Below are 15271 nucleotides of genomic sequence, written 5' to 3' on the forward strand. Positions count from 1 at the left end.
TGGTTGATCTCAACCTTGTTTTTAAAAAGGCATCTACTCCTCTGGCTAATGTTAATGCTTTCTTTTAATTATAGATTCTGATTCATGGAGGTGATTAGAATGGTGATATCTTTTTAGCTGCCGTTGAAACCTCTCTTAAATTACAGAGAGGCTATAGAGCCACCCATAAACATAATCATGATCCAAATAATCCCTAAAAGGCTCCGTAATACAGAGGCCTATGAGTCAAACAAAAAGTCACAATTTTAGGATCTGCCAGGATGTCATAAACAAACTTTAAGGGGAAAATCCCAACCATTAATTTCAACCATCCAGTTTTAATAACTTTCAACACATTGTCAATCCTGCTTTATTTATACCCCTCATCTATTTTGCCTACAGCCCCAGAATATTTAGAAACAAATACAATGAACCATATCATTTTATCCGTAAACACTTAAGAAAACACCTATAGAAAGATAAGAGCGCTTCCTTCTTTAGGCATAAACACAGTATTATTTTTGCACCTAAAATTATCGTGAATAAGCCTGTAGTAACCTCAAACATCCAGTTCAGTGCTCAAATTTTCTCTAAATATCTTATAAATGGTGTCACATAAATATTTATACAGTTTATATTTTTGAATTGGTATCAAAAAATTCCACATGTGGCATTTGGTTTGTCTCATAAGTCTCTTCATTTCTTCTAGTTTCTCCCTCCCTTTACCTGCTTGCAATTTACTATTTGAAGAAACTGGGTTTTTTGTCTTATAGAATTTCCACATTTTGGATGTTACTGCTTAAATCTGTGTGTGTGTGTGTGTGTGTGTGTGTGTGTGTGTTTATTATGTGGTTTCCCCACACACACCCCTCAAAGACTTTTAAAGATTAGGATTAATTAGTGGGTTCGGATATTGTCATCTCGATTCATTCATTATAAAGATTTCCATAATAAATCCTGGAGAGGGTGTGGAGAAAGAGGACTCCTGTTAAACGGTTGATGGGAATATAAATTGGTACAGCCATTATGAAGAACAGTATGGAAGTTCTTTAAAAAACTAAAAATAGAGTTATCATATGACCCAGGAATCGCACTCATAAGCATATCTCCAGAGAAAACTGGAATTCAAAAAGATTCATGCACACCAATGTTCATAGAAGCACTATTTAAATAGAAAAGATCTGGAAGCAACCTAAATACCCATTGACAGAGGAATGGATAAAGAATATGTGGTGTGTATATATATATATATATATATATATATATATACACACACATATACATACATACATACATACAATGGAATACTACTCAGTCATAAAAAAGGAAGGAAGTAATGTCATTTGCAACAACATGGATGGATTTAGATTATCATACTAAATGAGGTAAGCCAGATAAAGACAAATATCATACATCACTTATATGTGGACTCTAAAACAATAATACAAATGAACTTATTTATAAAACAGAAAGAGACCCGCAGATACAGAAAAAAAACTTATGGTTACCAAAGAGGATAGTGCGAGTGAGGGAGCGATAAATTAGGAGTTTCAGATTAACATGTACACACTACTATATATAAAATAGGTGACCCAACAGGACCTACCATATAGCACAGGGAACTATATTCAATATCTTTTAATAACTCATAATGGAAAAGAATCTAAAAAAGAATGCATATAACTGCATCACTTTGCTGTTCACTTGAATCTAACACAATGTAGTAAATTAACTATAGTTTAATAAAATAATACCTATTTAAAAAAAAAAGATTCACATACACTTTCCACCTGAGGGTTTAAGCAGCCACTCATGATCATTATCTATACCCATCATGAATTAGGGGGAGCAAAGTTGTTATATTCTAATTTCATTATTACTGCTGCAGTTATCGGCTCAAATAATTTTTATGACCAAGGCTGTTTTTCATGATGATTACTCCAAGGACAGTTCACACGGAAAAGAGGATAAAGGCTTGATTCTTTCTATTTATTTACCAATTTCCAGAGTAGGATTTCTCACTTCCTTCAAAGGTTGCTAGGAACCATTCTGTTTTGTTTTGTTGTAATATTATAAACTCATGTACATCTTGACATATGTATCATCTCTCAAGTTACTGCAGTTGTCTTTATTTGTGGTTCCCAAAATTTCCACCATTTTGCCAGGGGGAATTCTTTCCAGTTGACTCTCAACCACTCCTTCCTGATACAGTTCAGAGTCTTTAACGGGGTCCTTGTAATCTGGTATGAAGACCTGTTCCTGGATCATCTTCTCCATTTCATGTCCCAGACCTGGAATCTGCCATTCTCCATGGTGTTCTCGTTTCCTGTAGAGAAAAATGACACTTAGAAATCACAGTTTTGGTTTGACAGGGTGTTCCTTGCTACAGATTGATCATTCTCTCCATGCTTATTCAGTGGGCAGAGACGAAAAATCATTAAAAATATATCATGAATACATCCTGTTATTTCCAATTCAGATTTAGGATTAACTGGTTTTTATTTCATTTTGATCTTGGCTTTGATATGTCTCTTTTCCCTTATACTGAAAATATTGCTTCCTAATAGTATTAATATAATTCCTTATCTTCTTTATCATCTGCATGTATATGCTTCAGATTGTATTCAGGGTAATTTGTCTCAGAGTCATTTATATTCATATGTTTAAATACACTTAATGATATATGACAAACCAGCTAACTCAAATATATGTTTGAGTATTGTGTGTGTGTATATTCTAATTCTTAGAATTACTACAAATATATACTTGTATGTATATACATATACACACACATATATATGTATTTATATATAAATATAAATACACATATATATTTATTTTTATATAAATATAAAATATATATTTTTTTTTTACAGAAATTCCAGATAAAAGCAATAACCTCATTTCACAGAGAGGATATTTATTGCATAGAAATGTTGCCAATTTTATGAAAAGAGAAAAAGAAAAACAAATCTCAACCTAGATTAAAGGTACTAATGTACCTGTCCAGATTTTAAGCTGGATGACCAGGAGAGGTGATCCTTTTTTAGATTAAAGTGAAAAGGACAAGAAGGTTCGGACAATTCACAGTGAATTTTTTTTTTCCTTATCTTGAAAAAGATGGCAAGTGAAATGGAAACGGACTATGTTCCGTGACGTCTGAAAATTTCTGAACTAGGAGTAACTGAATGAGCTAACTGAGTGGAGAGTAGTAGAAAAAGGATGTTTGACACTGAGTTTGATTGATGGCACAGTATTTAGGATGTAGCACATCCAGTGCAGGGCCAAGGAGTGGTGAGGGGTATGGTACTAAGGCGAAGGCAGGCAGGGAAATGAGGATCTAGGGTTGGGTGTATTGTCCGTGTAGGTGTCTCTAGGGTCGGGTGGGATCAACTCAGGAGTGATGCAATTGAGACGTAAGAATAAATTCTTAGAATTACTACTTGTGTCTGACAGCGTCCTTTCAACATTCCTTTCTAGTGTATGTCTTTTTTTTTTTTTTTTTTTTTTTTTTTTTTTTGTCTTTTCACCATTTCTTGGGCCGCTCCCACAGCATATGGAGATTCCCAGGCTAGGGGTCTAATTGGAGCTATAGCTGCTGGCCTACGCCAGAGCCACAGCAACGCAGGATCCGAGCCGCGGCTGCGACGTACACCGCAGCTCACAGTAACGCCAGATCCATAACCCACTGAGCAAGGGCAGGGATGGAACCCGAGACCTCATGGTTCCTGGTAGGATTCGTTAACCACTGCGCCACGATGGGAACTCCTAGTGTATGTCTTATATTGCAGTGTGGAGTACAATGCTCTCCGTAGAGTGACTGATTAATATAAACCAGCTCCATCAAAAGATTGGAATTGGTTGGACTTTGCAACCTTTTCAAAGTGGCAATTCTTTTTTCTTTCACCCATGGCATGCTGAGGCTTGATGTGGGATTTCAGTTCCCAGACCAAGGACTGAACCCAGGCACAGGGGTGAAAGCATGGAGTCCTAACCACTAGAGCACCAAGAAGCTCCCTTGAATGGTCTTTGTTTGTTTGGTTGGGTTTTTTTTGGTCTGGTTGTTTTTGTTTTTTTGTTGGTTCATTTTAGCAGAACCCCATGGCATATGGAAGTTCCCAGGCCAGGGACTGAATCTATGCTTCTGCAGCAACCTGAGCCACTGCAATTGAATCCTTAGCCCACGGCATCACAGTGGGAACTCCCAAAGTGGCACAATTATACTCCATGACTTGGCTATGCTACCATAAAGGTAACCTAGTGCTTCTTCAGAGAATATTTGATTTGTTTCCACTCTTCAGCATTATAAGATGGTAAAATAAATATTCTTCTTACATATGTTTCACATAGTTAATTCAATTAGGGTAAATCCTTAGAAACAGAAACAGTGGGTGGACAGTTATGCATTTCAAAGGCATATTAGCTAAATTGGTACATATAATTGGAAAATTCAATGCTTACCATCAAAATATCACTGAAAATGCTAACTGATTTTGTATTTTATGAAAGTTTTTATCAAGTCATAAATAAAATAAAAATGATCAATATGAGAAGGATGGGAAAAAATTTCATCGGCATAAACACCAATGAATCTGATTTTAAGAAACCTAAAGAAACATTTTTTATAGATTTTGTTTTTCATTTTTAATAAGATTCTTACTTTCCTAACATTTATTTATTTATTTTTGTCTTTTTGCCTTTTCTAGGGCCGCTCCCGCGGCATATGGAGGTTCCCAGGCTAGGGGTCTAAACAGAGCTGTTGCTGCCGGCCTACGCCAGAGACACAGCAATGCTAGATCGGAGCCTCATCTGCAACCTACACTACAGCTCACAGCAATGCCAGATCCTCAACCCATTGAGCAAGGCCAGGGATCAAACCTGCAACTTCATGGTTCCTGGTCGGATTCGTTAACCACAGAGCCAAGACGGGAACTCCATAACATTTTATTTTATATATGTATTTTGTTACATAGACTAATTTGTGTGAGTCTACTAAGGCCAATTTATGTCTCCGAAATCATGGAAATTGCACTAAGCAGCACAGAAACCACCTTTTCCTTTGCCCCTTTTTTCTTCCCAGATACTACGAAAGAGCGTAGAAAAAAGGTAATACCAGGGATAGTTCCTCAGACTCAAGATGGATAATTGATTCCTACAACAACAAGAACAAACACCACTAAAAGCCCACATTTGATGTTTCATTCCTTGATACTAGTCATTGTTACTACTTAATTTCAATTTGTTGCTTTAGTTTCCTGATCTGGAAAAATCAAACAAGATTTTGTTGAAGAATCAATGACATTCAACTTTAATATTAAGCTGACCTCTTACAAATTTGTCAGAAATGGCATTTCCTGCAGAGGAAGAACCATTCCACTCACCCACATAATAGAATGACAATTAGCCTCTGTTTATGTCTTTAATTAGGTGTATTTTCTTCTTCCAGACTGACAATGCACAAAGGAAAAAACAGAAATCTGATCATGCAGAGAACAGTAGAGCGCCTCTTAAAACATACTAACCAAGTCATGGAATTTCTGTGGTTAAAGTAATAAATGGTCCCCAGAGAAGCCATTGATCGTTGCTGTTTTGACTGAATGGAATCTTGTAGCCAATGTATGCTGTTTTAGCTTTGTTTTCTTCTTTTTTTATTTTAAATTACCTGATTCACTGCTTTTGTCGTGGTTGCATAACGCTTTGCCTTCTCCTGTGAAATTTTCTTGACTAGAGTCTCATTAGATGACATTTCTAATTTGATTTCTTGGCTGTTAGAGATTATTATGCTAGAAAACCCACATTCCTTCCTCCCTCTTCCCTTTTCCGTTATTTCTATCGTGCTCTTGTGTTTTTATTTATGCAAGATGCAAGCCAGATGTTATATTAATAAGAGAGCTGATTTTCCTCAAGGAGCTATTCATCAGCATAGAAGTAAACCCTGTTGCAATTTCTGGGAATTCCTTAAATTCTTTCCTTATTTTTTTTTTTCCATATTAAGTGGTAACTTTTGGAAGATACACTTGAAAGCAATATTACTGTTGGTATAGAATTATTTCTGTTTACTATGAAAGTTGATGGGGTTTGGGGGTTTTCACAACTAAATTTTAAAATAAAAGAAGAAAGTATTAAAATGAGAAACTGCATCTTCTAAATGTAGGTATCATATCACAATCGATATGTGTAAAATTTTGAAACCTGTGTCACTATACTCTACAGCAGAAATTGACACAACACCGTAAATCAACTATACTCTAATAAAAAGTTTTAAACTTAAAAAAACTTAATTAAAATGAAACAAAGATATCATATTTGAGCAAGGGAGTATCTCATACAAGGAAATCTTGATTCTTTGTTATTTGAGATGTATACTTTAAGATACATAGAATTAGATGATATTTTCATTTATGCCTCAAATGCTATTTTATGTAATGTATAATAGTAAAACAAAAGATAAAGAGCGTCTTATACTCTTTGGATGATTACATACTCTAGGGTACAAAATGATTTTTTTAAGACCACACTTAAAGTCATTATGATTCCAAAAATAATCTCTTAAAACAGACATGAGATCCTCAAACTACCACACATCCCAGGAACACTCAATAAAAGTTTTTGGAATCCTTTTAAAGTCCTCAAAAGGCTTATTTTGGGTCCTCTCTCTTTGTTGCTTTTGGTTCTGTAGCTGAAATTAACTGACAAGACAAAGAGATCATCTAAAGTCCATGATCAGAGGGATACGATTAGAGCTTGTGGAGCAATGCAGTACTTCTCCTTTCAATAGGTTTTCCAGACACTCATAATCTGTGCATGTTAGTTATAAGTTGAAGCAACTGATTGATTTTGATTTATAGACTATTTTTAAATCAAAATGTATGGGTAATGTCAGCAACAATTACCAGCTTCCCTAGAACTATAACAGGTAAGAGTTAATAAGACTCATCCTTGATTTCACTAAACTAGTTCTAAAAGGGGTTATCTGCAACTAAAAATTAAGATCTTACTGACTCAAGAGCTACAAGTGTTTCAATCTTACACCAAGTTTTGCTAGCAGCCCTGGAAGTGGGGGTTGATGTTCTCTTTGCTCATCATTGGCCTGCCCCTATCCTTGTCCCTTGGCCATCCTTAAAAACTTCAGTTTCGACTTCATGTCTGTCCTCCTTAAATTCTTTTTGCTTTCCAGGACTCTAAAAATCTCTCCTGTTCTTCCTGCTTCACTGGCTGCTCCTTCTCCGTCTGTTTTGCTGATTTGTCTTCATCTCTCTGACTTCTTATTAGATCCTCCAGGGCTCAGGCCTTGGACATCTTCCCTAACTCCTGCATCTCTTTGGAACTCTCACCCAGGACCATAAGCCATTTTTATGAGCTTCACTCTGTGCTTGCCTTCAGAACTCCACACTTGTCTATCCAATTGGTCTTTCCACATTGCCACTCCAGTGCCTAGAGGCTTGGCAATAACATGCTTTAAATATAGTCTGAATGCTCACAGTTCTAACCTCCTCTACTGATGCCACCCAAGTTCAAGCTATGATGATCTGTCCCTGGGACAATTACAATAGATTCCCAGCCAGTCTCCTTGAGGCTCCATTTTTGTCCTACTGTCTATTTTCAACACTGTAGCCAAAATGATCTTGATGAAAAAGTAAAATGCATTATGGCTCTCATCAGTTTGGTATTTTCCCATACCTTTTTGGCTCAGAGTATTTACACTGACCAGGAAGACCAGAACTCATCCACTGGGATTTGGTTAATCCCAGCTCACACCACCCAGCCCCTCACTTGACCTCAGTGACATTGATGTTAGGCAAGATGCTCCGTGCCAGGGACTCTCCCACCTCAAGTCTTTTGCACATGTTGCTTTCTCTCCTGAAGGGTTCCACTGCCGTTGTGTAGTGGTTTTCCTCTTCCTCGTTCTTCCCTACTTTATTTCTCTCTATCACCCTTGTAGCCATCACTTTATTTACATATTCTTTTTAATTGCCGGCCATCCACACACAGAAAGTTAAACTCTATAAGGGCAGGAACCTTTGCCTTTGTTATTTACACTTTCCATATCCCCTAAAATAGTACCTGTCAATAGAGTGCTTACCCAAAAAATAAGTGTTGAATAAACAAATTTCTGATAGCCTTGGAATCATAGATATTGCCAGTCGATCTGTTGGCAAAGAAAAAATGACAATCTATAGCATTCATGGTTGTGTGTTCAGTGCTATGGTGGACAAATATAAAGAATAACTACCTTCAGGAGTTCCCGTCGTGGTGCAGTGGTTGGTGAATCCAACTAGGAACCATGGGGTTGAGGGTTCGATACCCGGCCTTGCTCAGTGGGTTGGGGATCCGGTGTTGCCGTGACTTGTGGTGTAGGTTGCAGACGCGGCTCAGATCCTGCATTGCTGTGGCCCTGGGGTAGGCTGGTGACTACAGCTCCAGTTCAACCCCTGGCCTGGGAACCTCCATATGCCACAGAAAGGGGCCCTAGAAAAGACAAAAAAAAAAAAGAAAGAAAGAATAACTACCTTCATTCAACATAGTATCGGAAGTACTAGCCACAGAAATCCAACAAACAAAAGAAATAAATGGCATCCAAATAGGAAGGGAAGAGGTAAAACTCACTGTATGCAGATGACATGATACTATACGTAGAAAATCCTAAGGACTCAACCCCAAAACTACTTGAACTTATCAAAAAATTCAGCAAAGTAGCAGGATATAAGATTAATACTCAGAAATAAGTTGCATTTCTCTATACTAACAATGAAATATTACAAAAGGAATACAAAAATACAATATCTTTTAAAATTACACCCCCAAAAAATCAAATACCTGAGAATACACCTGACCAAGGAGGTGAAAAACTTATATGCTGAGAACTATAAAACATTAATCAAGGAAATTAAAGAGGATTCAAAGAGATGGAAAGATATTCCATGCTCCTGGATTGGTAAAATTAATATTGTAAGAATGGCCATACTATCCAAAACAATCTACAGATTCAAGGCAATCTCTATCAAATTACCCATGATGTTTTTCACAGAACTAGAACAAACAATTTAAAAATGTATATGGAACCACAAAAGACCCAGAATCGCCAAAGCAATCCTGAGAAACAAAAACCAAGCAGGAGGCGTAACTCTCCCAGACTTCAGGCAATATTACAAAGCCACAGCATCAAGACAGTGTGGTACTGGTATCAAAAAAGACATACAGACAAGTGGAACAGAATAGAGAACCCAGAAATAAACCCAGAAACCTATGGTCAATTTATCTTTGAGAAAGGAGGCAAGAATATAAAATGGGTAAAAGACAGTCTTTTCAGCAAGTGATGCTGGGAAAACTGGACAGCCAAATGTAAATCAATGAAACTGGAACACATCCTCACACCATGCACAAAAATAAACTCAAAATGGCTTAAAGACTTACATGTAAGACAAGACACCATCAAACTCCTAGAAGAGAACATAGGCAAAACATTCTTTGATATCAACCTTACAAATGTTTTCTCAGGTCAGTCTCCCAAAGCAATAGAAATAAAAGCAGAAATGAACAAATGGCTCCTAACCAAACTAACAAGTTTTTGCACAGCAAAGGAAACCATAAAAAAAACAAAAAGACAACTTATGGAATGGGAGAAAATAGTTTCAAATGATTCACCTGACAAGGGCTTCAACTCTAAAATATACAAACAACTTATACAACTCAAGAGCAAAAAAGTCAACAACCCAATGGAAAAATGGGCGAAAGACCTGAATAGACATTTCTCCACAGAAAATATACAGATGGCCAAGAAGCACATGAAAAAATGCTCAACATTACTGATTATTAGAGAAATGTAAATAAAAACTACTATGAGGTATCACCTCCCACCAGTCAGAATGGCCGTCAGTAATAAGTCCACAAATAACAAATGCTGGAGAGGGTGTGGAGAAAAGGGAACTCTCCTGCACTTTTGATGGGAATGTAAGCTGGTACAACCACTATGGCAAACAGTATGGAGGCACCTTAGAAAACTATGTATAGAACTATCATGTGACCCAGCAATCCCACTCTTGGGCATATATCCAGACAAAACTTTCCTTGAAAAAGACACATGCACCTGTATGTTCATTGCAGCACTATTCACAGTAGCAAAGACATGGAAACAACCTAAATGTCCATCAACAGATGATTGGATTAAGAATATGTGGTATATACACACAATGGAATGCTACTCAGCCATAAAAAAGAACAAAATAATGCCATTTGCAGCAACATGGATGGAACTAGAGATGCTCATACTAAGTAAAGTAAGTCAGAAAGAGAACGACAAATACCATATGATACCACTTATACCTGGAATCTAATATACATCACAAATGAACCTTTCACAGAAAAGAAAATCATGGACATGGAGGACAGACTTGTGGTTTCCAAGAGGGGGGAGTTCAATGTACTTGGAATTTGGGGTTAATAGATGCAGACTATCGTCTTTGGAATGGATAAGCAATGAGATCTTGCTGTATAGCACTGGGAACTATATCTAGTCACTTATGATAGAGCATGATAATGTAAGAAAAAAGAATGTATATATGTATGTGTGACTGGGTCTCTGCTGTCTAGTAGAAAATTGACAGAACACTATAAAGCAGCTATAATGGGAAAAAAAAGTCATTTCAAAAAAGAAAAAAAAAAGACCCCCACCAATATGTTCCTTTGCAAACATAATTGGGTACTCCTCTGGCAAGAAAAATAAACTCCCAGCTTATGCAAAAAAAAAAAAAAAAAAGAATAAAAACCTTCAAAAGAATTATAAGAAATTGTTTTCTACCATGGAGTTTAAGACACATCTGTTTATGACACAAACAACCCAATAGAACACAGAAGGACAGCATATAAAATAAGAATCACAGTTGCCTACGTGTCACTGCTATTTTTCGAGAGAGGACATATAAATTCATCATTTTAAAATCCGTTTTTCAAAAAGCAAGTTCCAATGATACCACATAATTAAAAAAAAACTGAAACAGACTCAAAGATTCAAAACTAAATGTATGGTTATCAAAGGGGAAATATGGTGGGGGGGAGGGATAAACTAGGGGTTTGGGATTCATATATACACACATTACTATATAATAAATAGACGGGTAACAAGGACCTACCAAATGGCACAGGGAAATTTACTCAATACTGTCTAATGAACTATATGGCAAAAGAATCTGGAAAGGAATGGATATATATATATACATATATATATATGTATATATATGTGTGTGTGTGTATATATATATATATATATAACTGATTTACTTTGCTGTACATCTGAAATTAACACGGTTTTGCAAGTCAACTATATTCCAATATATTTTTTAAAAAAAGTAAGTTCCAAGTCTATTCATTTGTCAGGAACAATTTCACATGGCAACATGCAGGTTGTCCTCAAAATAAATATTTACTCAAACTTCACTTATTCAAATATTTATTCATGTACCAGACACTGACCAAAGGACGTAGGCTCTAATTACGGATGGGAAGGGCCAGTAACTTGCACGTACAGAGAGTCTCATGATTTATTTGAAATTTGACCCAACAGATGAGGGAAAACTGGAAAGTTTCCTTTGTCCTCAAATACCACAAAAGCATGCTTCCGCTTATACCTGGAATTCCTTCAAAATCTATTCACCAAATATTGTAAGGTATATAAAGAAGGGAAATAAGGCACAAGGGCGCTTAAAGACAGTTTGTCTTTTTCATGAAAAGTTAAATATATACTTACCCTATAACCCAGGAGTTTTCACTCTAGTAGATATGAAAGCAACCACAGAAAGAGCTGTATATGGATGTCCAAAACAGCTAAATTAGTAATATCCAAATGCTGGAAAAAATCCAATATTCCATCAACAGTTCAATGAGTAAACAAATTGTGGTATATCCACACAATGGAATAATTATAAGTAACAAAGGGCAAACTACTGACGCATGCAATAATTTGGATGGATCTCAAAATGACCATGCTAAATAGGAAACAAGACCCAGAGAGAATGGTATAATTCTACTTATATAAATTCTAGAAAATGCAAACTAATCCATAGGAACAGAATATCAGTCATTGCCTAGAAATATTGATGAAAGACAGATTGAAAAAAGGCTCAAGGAAACTTTTAAGAGTGGTGGAAATATTTGTTATCTTCATTGTGGTGGTGTTTTATGGAAGAATAAATTTGCTAATGCTCATCAAAGGGGGCTCTTTATTTTATTTAAAAAAAACTTTTATTTTATTGAAGTATAGTTGATTCACTATGTTGGGTTAGTTTCAGGTGTACAGTAAAGTGATTCAGTTATTTATATATATATATATAAAAACACACAATTATATACACACATATATATACACACACACACTTATATACACATATATACTGAGTTTAGTATGGTACATATGTGTTAAATGCATCATTGTTGAAAAATACATATTTGTAAATAATATTAGCACTTACATAATGCTCACTATCTAGCAACATTTGTTAATTTAATTAAGTTAATAAAAATCCTATAAGGTAAATTTTCTTATTATTACAATTAAAAACATGTAGGATAATTGTCCTCTTACTGTAGGTTGGGACACTGAGAGTCTAGTCTTCAAGGTTACCCAATTGGGGAATTACAGAACTTAGCCTTAAAATGCATGCAGTCTGTCTCCAAACACATGTTTTGATTCCCACACATACTGCCACAGAAGAAAGGAAAGAAGGAATTGAAGAATTCAGAGAAGAGAGCCTTCTCTGTGTACTTGGCAGTCAGAGAAAAAGTCATCTCTTTTTAAAAAGACAGAATGTTTGCTGAGCTTTGAAAGATAGGGACACTTTGGAAAAGGAAAAGAGTAGAAGTGTATCTCAGACAACACCAATGCTGCCAGGCATGAAAGGGCCAGGGAAGGTATTTGTCCAGTCTTTCGTGATATTTTTTACAGGGTGAGTAGATCAAAATCTGCTGACATTTTATCTTATAAATATTGCATGCAGAGTATAAATAGCTGGACCAGTGGGGAAGAAGGGCAAGAGGAGGGAGTTTCTCCCCTGGCAGAGGTCCTATGGCAGGAAAGGAAGAGAAGGTGGAACTGGAGCTGACTGTTTAAGGATTAATGAGGCAATCCTTTTCTTTAATGCATTATATGACTGAGAAAAGTGAAAATGATGAAGCTTGACTTTTCACAGTGACAGGGAAAAGGAAATACTGCTTTCACAGGGTGACATGCAAACATCAAAACTGGTTCCCAGGATTAGTAATTAGTGACAGCAAAAATATTGCTCTTAGGATTTTCCTGTGATGGTAAAGGTGATGTTGGCCCTACATCCATGAGGACAAAAGACAGGGCCTACATTCACATCTAAAGAAACCAAGAGACGTCTCTCATACCAAAGAACAAGCTATAAGGAAAGTGTAGCCAGAGGAAGTGAAGGTCACCCAAGGGTGCTGAAGAAGCTGGGAGAGCACCAGATGCAGATCTTGAGAAAGCTTACAAGGCAAAAATCATCACCTGAAGAATGGAAAGAATTGAGCAGGTGTGTGGCGGAGGCTCCCCTGAAACCATGTGGAATAAAGAGGATAAAAGAAAGGAGCCAGTAGGAGACATCATGCAGATAAGTCCTGTGGGAGGCAGTCTGCCAACAAAGTAAGAGTAGCTATACTCTGCATGAAGAGCAACTGCCTATTCTACCAATTTGAGATGTTGGGAAGAAGAGCGCTAACTTCACTCATGTCAAACCATACTTCCTAAAAGAATTTCTGCTAGCTTAAAACATAGCTCTTGCCCTTATTTCCACAAGCCTCCTGAAAATAGTTGGTCTAGGAGAAAGCTTACTTATTCCAAGATGTGCAGTGATCAAAAAGCTACCCACCTAAAACATATTACAGGAATAGGAAAAAGGAATAGTAAATGACAAAGAGCAATCTCTGTATAATGGGTCAAAATTGTGACAAGTATATCATCATGAGCCATAAACACTTAGTAACTAAATTCCATGAACTAAATGCTGTCCTAAAATAAGAGCTTAAAGCAGATTTGTAAGACGTAGAAAAACATCTTGGAAACGAAGTTCAGCAGAAGCACTAGAGGGAGAAAAAAAAATACCACTGAACACCTGACATGGGCTGTGAAAAGCAATAAGCAGAATGAAATGGAAATGAACAAAGTCAAAAATAAAGGAAAAGATGATATTTATAAAAGTAATGTAAAGATATTGCAAGTATCTTTAAAAACTAAAGATGATGCTTTTAATGAAGAACACTAAAATAGCAAGATCTTTTTAAAAATATATTTAAAGATAAAATCCAAGAAAACATTCCTGAAATTACAAAAATACAAAAGAATTTATGAAAATAAGTATACATCTATAATGCAAATATGTAGAACAAATTTTGGGGAACACCAAGGCTAAGAGATCAAGTTACTACTCTAATGAAAAATAACCACCCTGACTTGAACCATCTCCATAGCAACATTAAATCAGATCAGTCAGCGAATGGCACGCACAGAGTCCTTAAAGGATCTGATGTCATTCAAGCAACCATTCAAGTATAAAAGCAACTGACATACATACAACACATCAAGAATTATGGTTTCTATGAGTCCTTTGCAAATAAATTGAAGGACCATCTTCAACCATCTGAACGACATATGGAAATGCCAATAAGCTCCCATAGCTCTATGAACAGCCCTCAAGTAAAGTAAGTAATGTGATTAACAATAAAATAGTAATGAAAAGCTAATATCAAGCTTTTAGTAAATATCAGGCACTGTTCTAAAATGTTATAAAATTTCTGTGACGTATGATTAGTATTCCATATTCATAATATATGTATTAAACATTATATTACATATATCATACTATCTATCTATATAAATATACACATAACTGTACACAAAAACACTCAGATGTTATTCTATACGTATATATATATACACACTCAGAGATGAAGCAAAATAATAAAGCAAATCTTTATTTACTTTGAAAGAGTAGAAATAATATGATTAAAATATCTAGAGAAGAAAGGAAAAGATGTTGTCGATATCCTCAACTTCTACAGCTATAAGGAAACAGCATGATTTTAAACGGATAAATAAACTAATTATTGTTATGTCTGTGGTTAAAGGTTTAGAAGTAATCACTAAAGTAAGGAGTATATCTATTAAAATCAGTTGGTTGAGGAGAAATGTGGAAGACCCAGAAATACAATCATTTTAATAACTGATTATAATAAAAGGTGACACTTTCTCTTGGTAGATTTATGAGAATGATTACTAAAGCAAAACATCAAGCTTTCC

The 15271-nt window shown here is 35.8% G+C and overlaps 1 long non-coding RNA gene across 1 annotated transcript; it reads right to left on the minus strand.

Moving 5' to 3' along the window:
* Positions 1 to 1942: 1942 nt before the first annotated feature.
* LOC146396177 (uncharacterized) lies at positions 1943 to 10864 on the minus strand. Its single transcript, XR_014830191.1, has 3 exons — positions 8213 to 10864; positions 8063 to 8128; positions 1943 to 2305 (listed from the first exon to the last, which is right to left on the minus strand). It is a non-coding gene; the product is annotated as an uncharacterized LOC146396177 (long non-coding RNA).
* Positions 10865 to 15271: the final 4407 nt, after the last annotated feature.

The sequence above is a fragment of the Sus scrofa genome, chromosome 15 (assembly GCF_054392235.1).
Source record: "Sus scrofa isolate SSC_HxYL_T2T_F1_AM1 chromosome 15, Sscrofa_HxYL_maternal_Yorkshire_Landrace_v2.0, whole genome shotgun sequence".
Taxonomy (NCBI): domain Eukaryota; kingdom Metazoa; phylum Chordata; class Mammalia; order Artiodactyla; family Suidae; genus Sus; species Sus scrofa.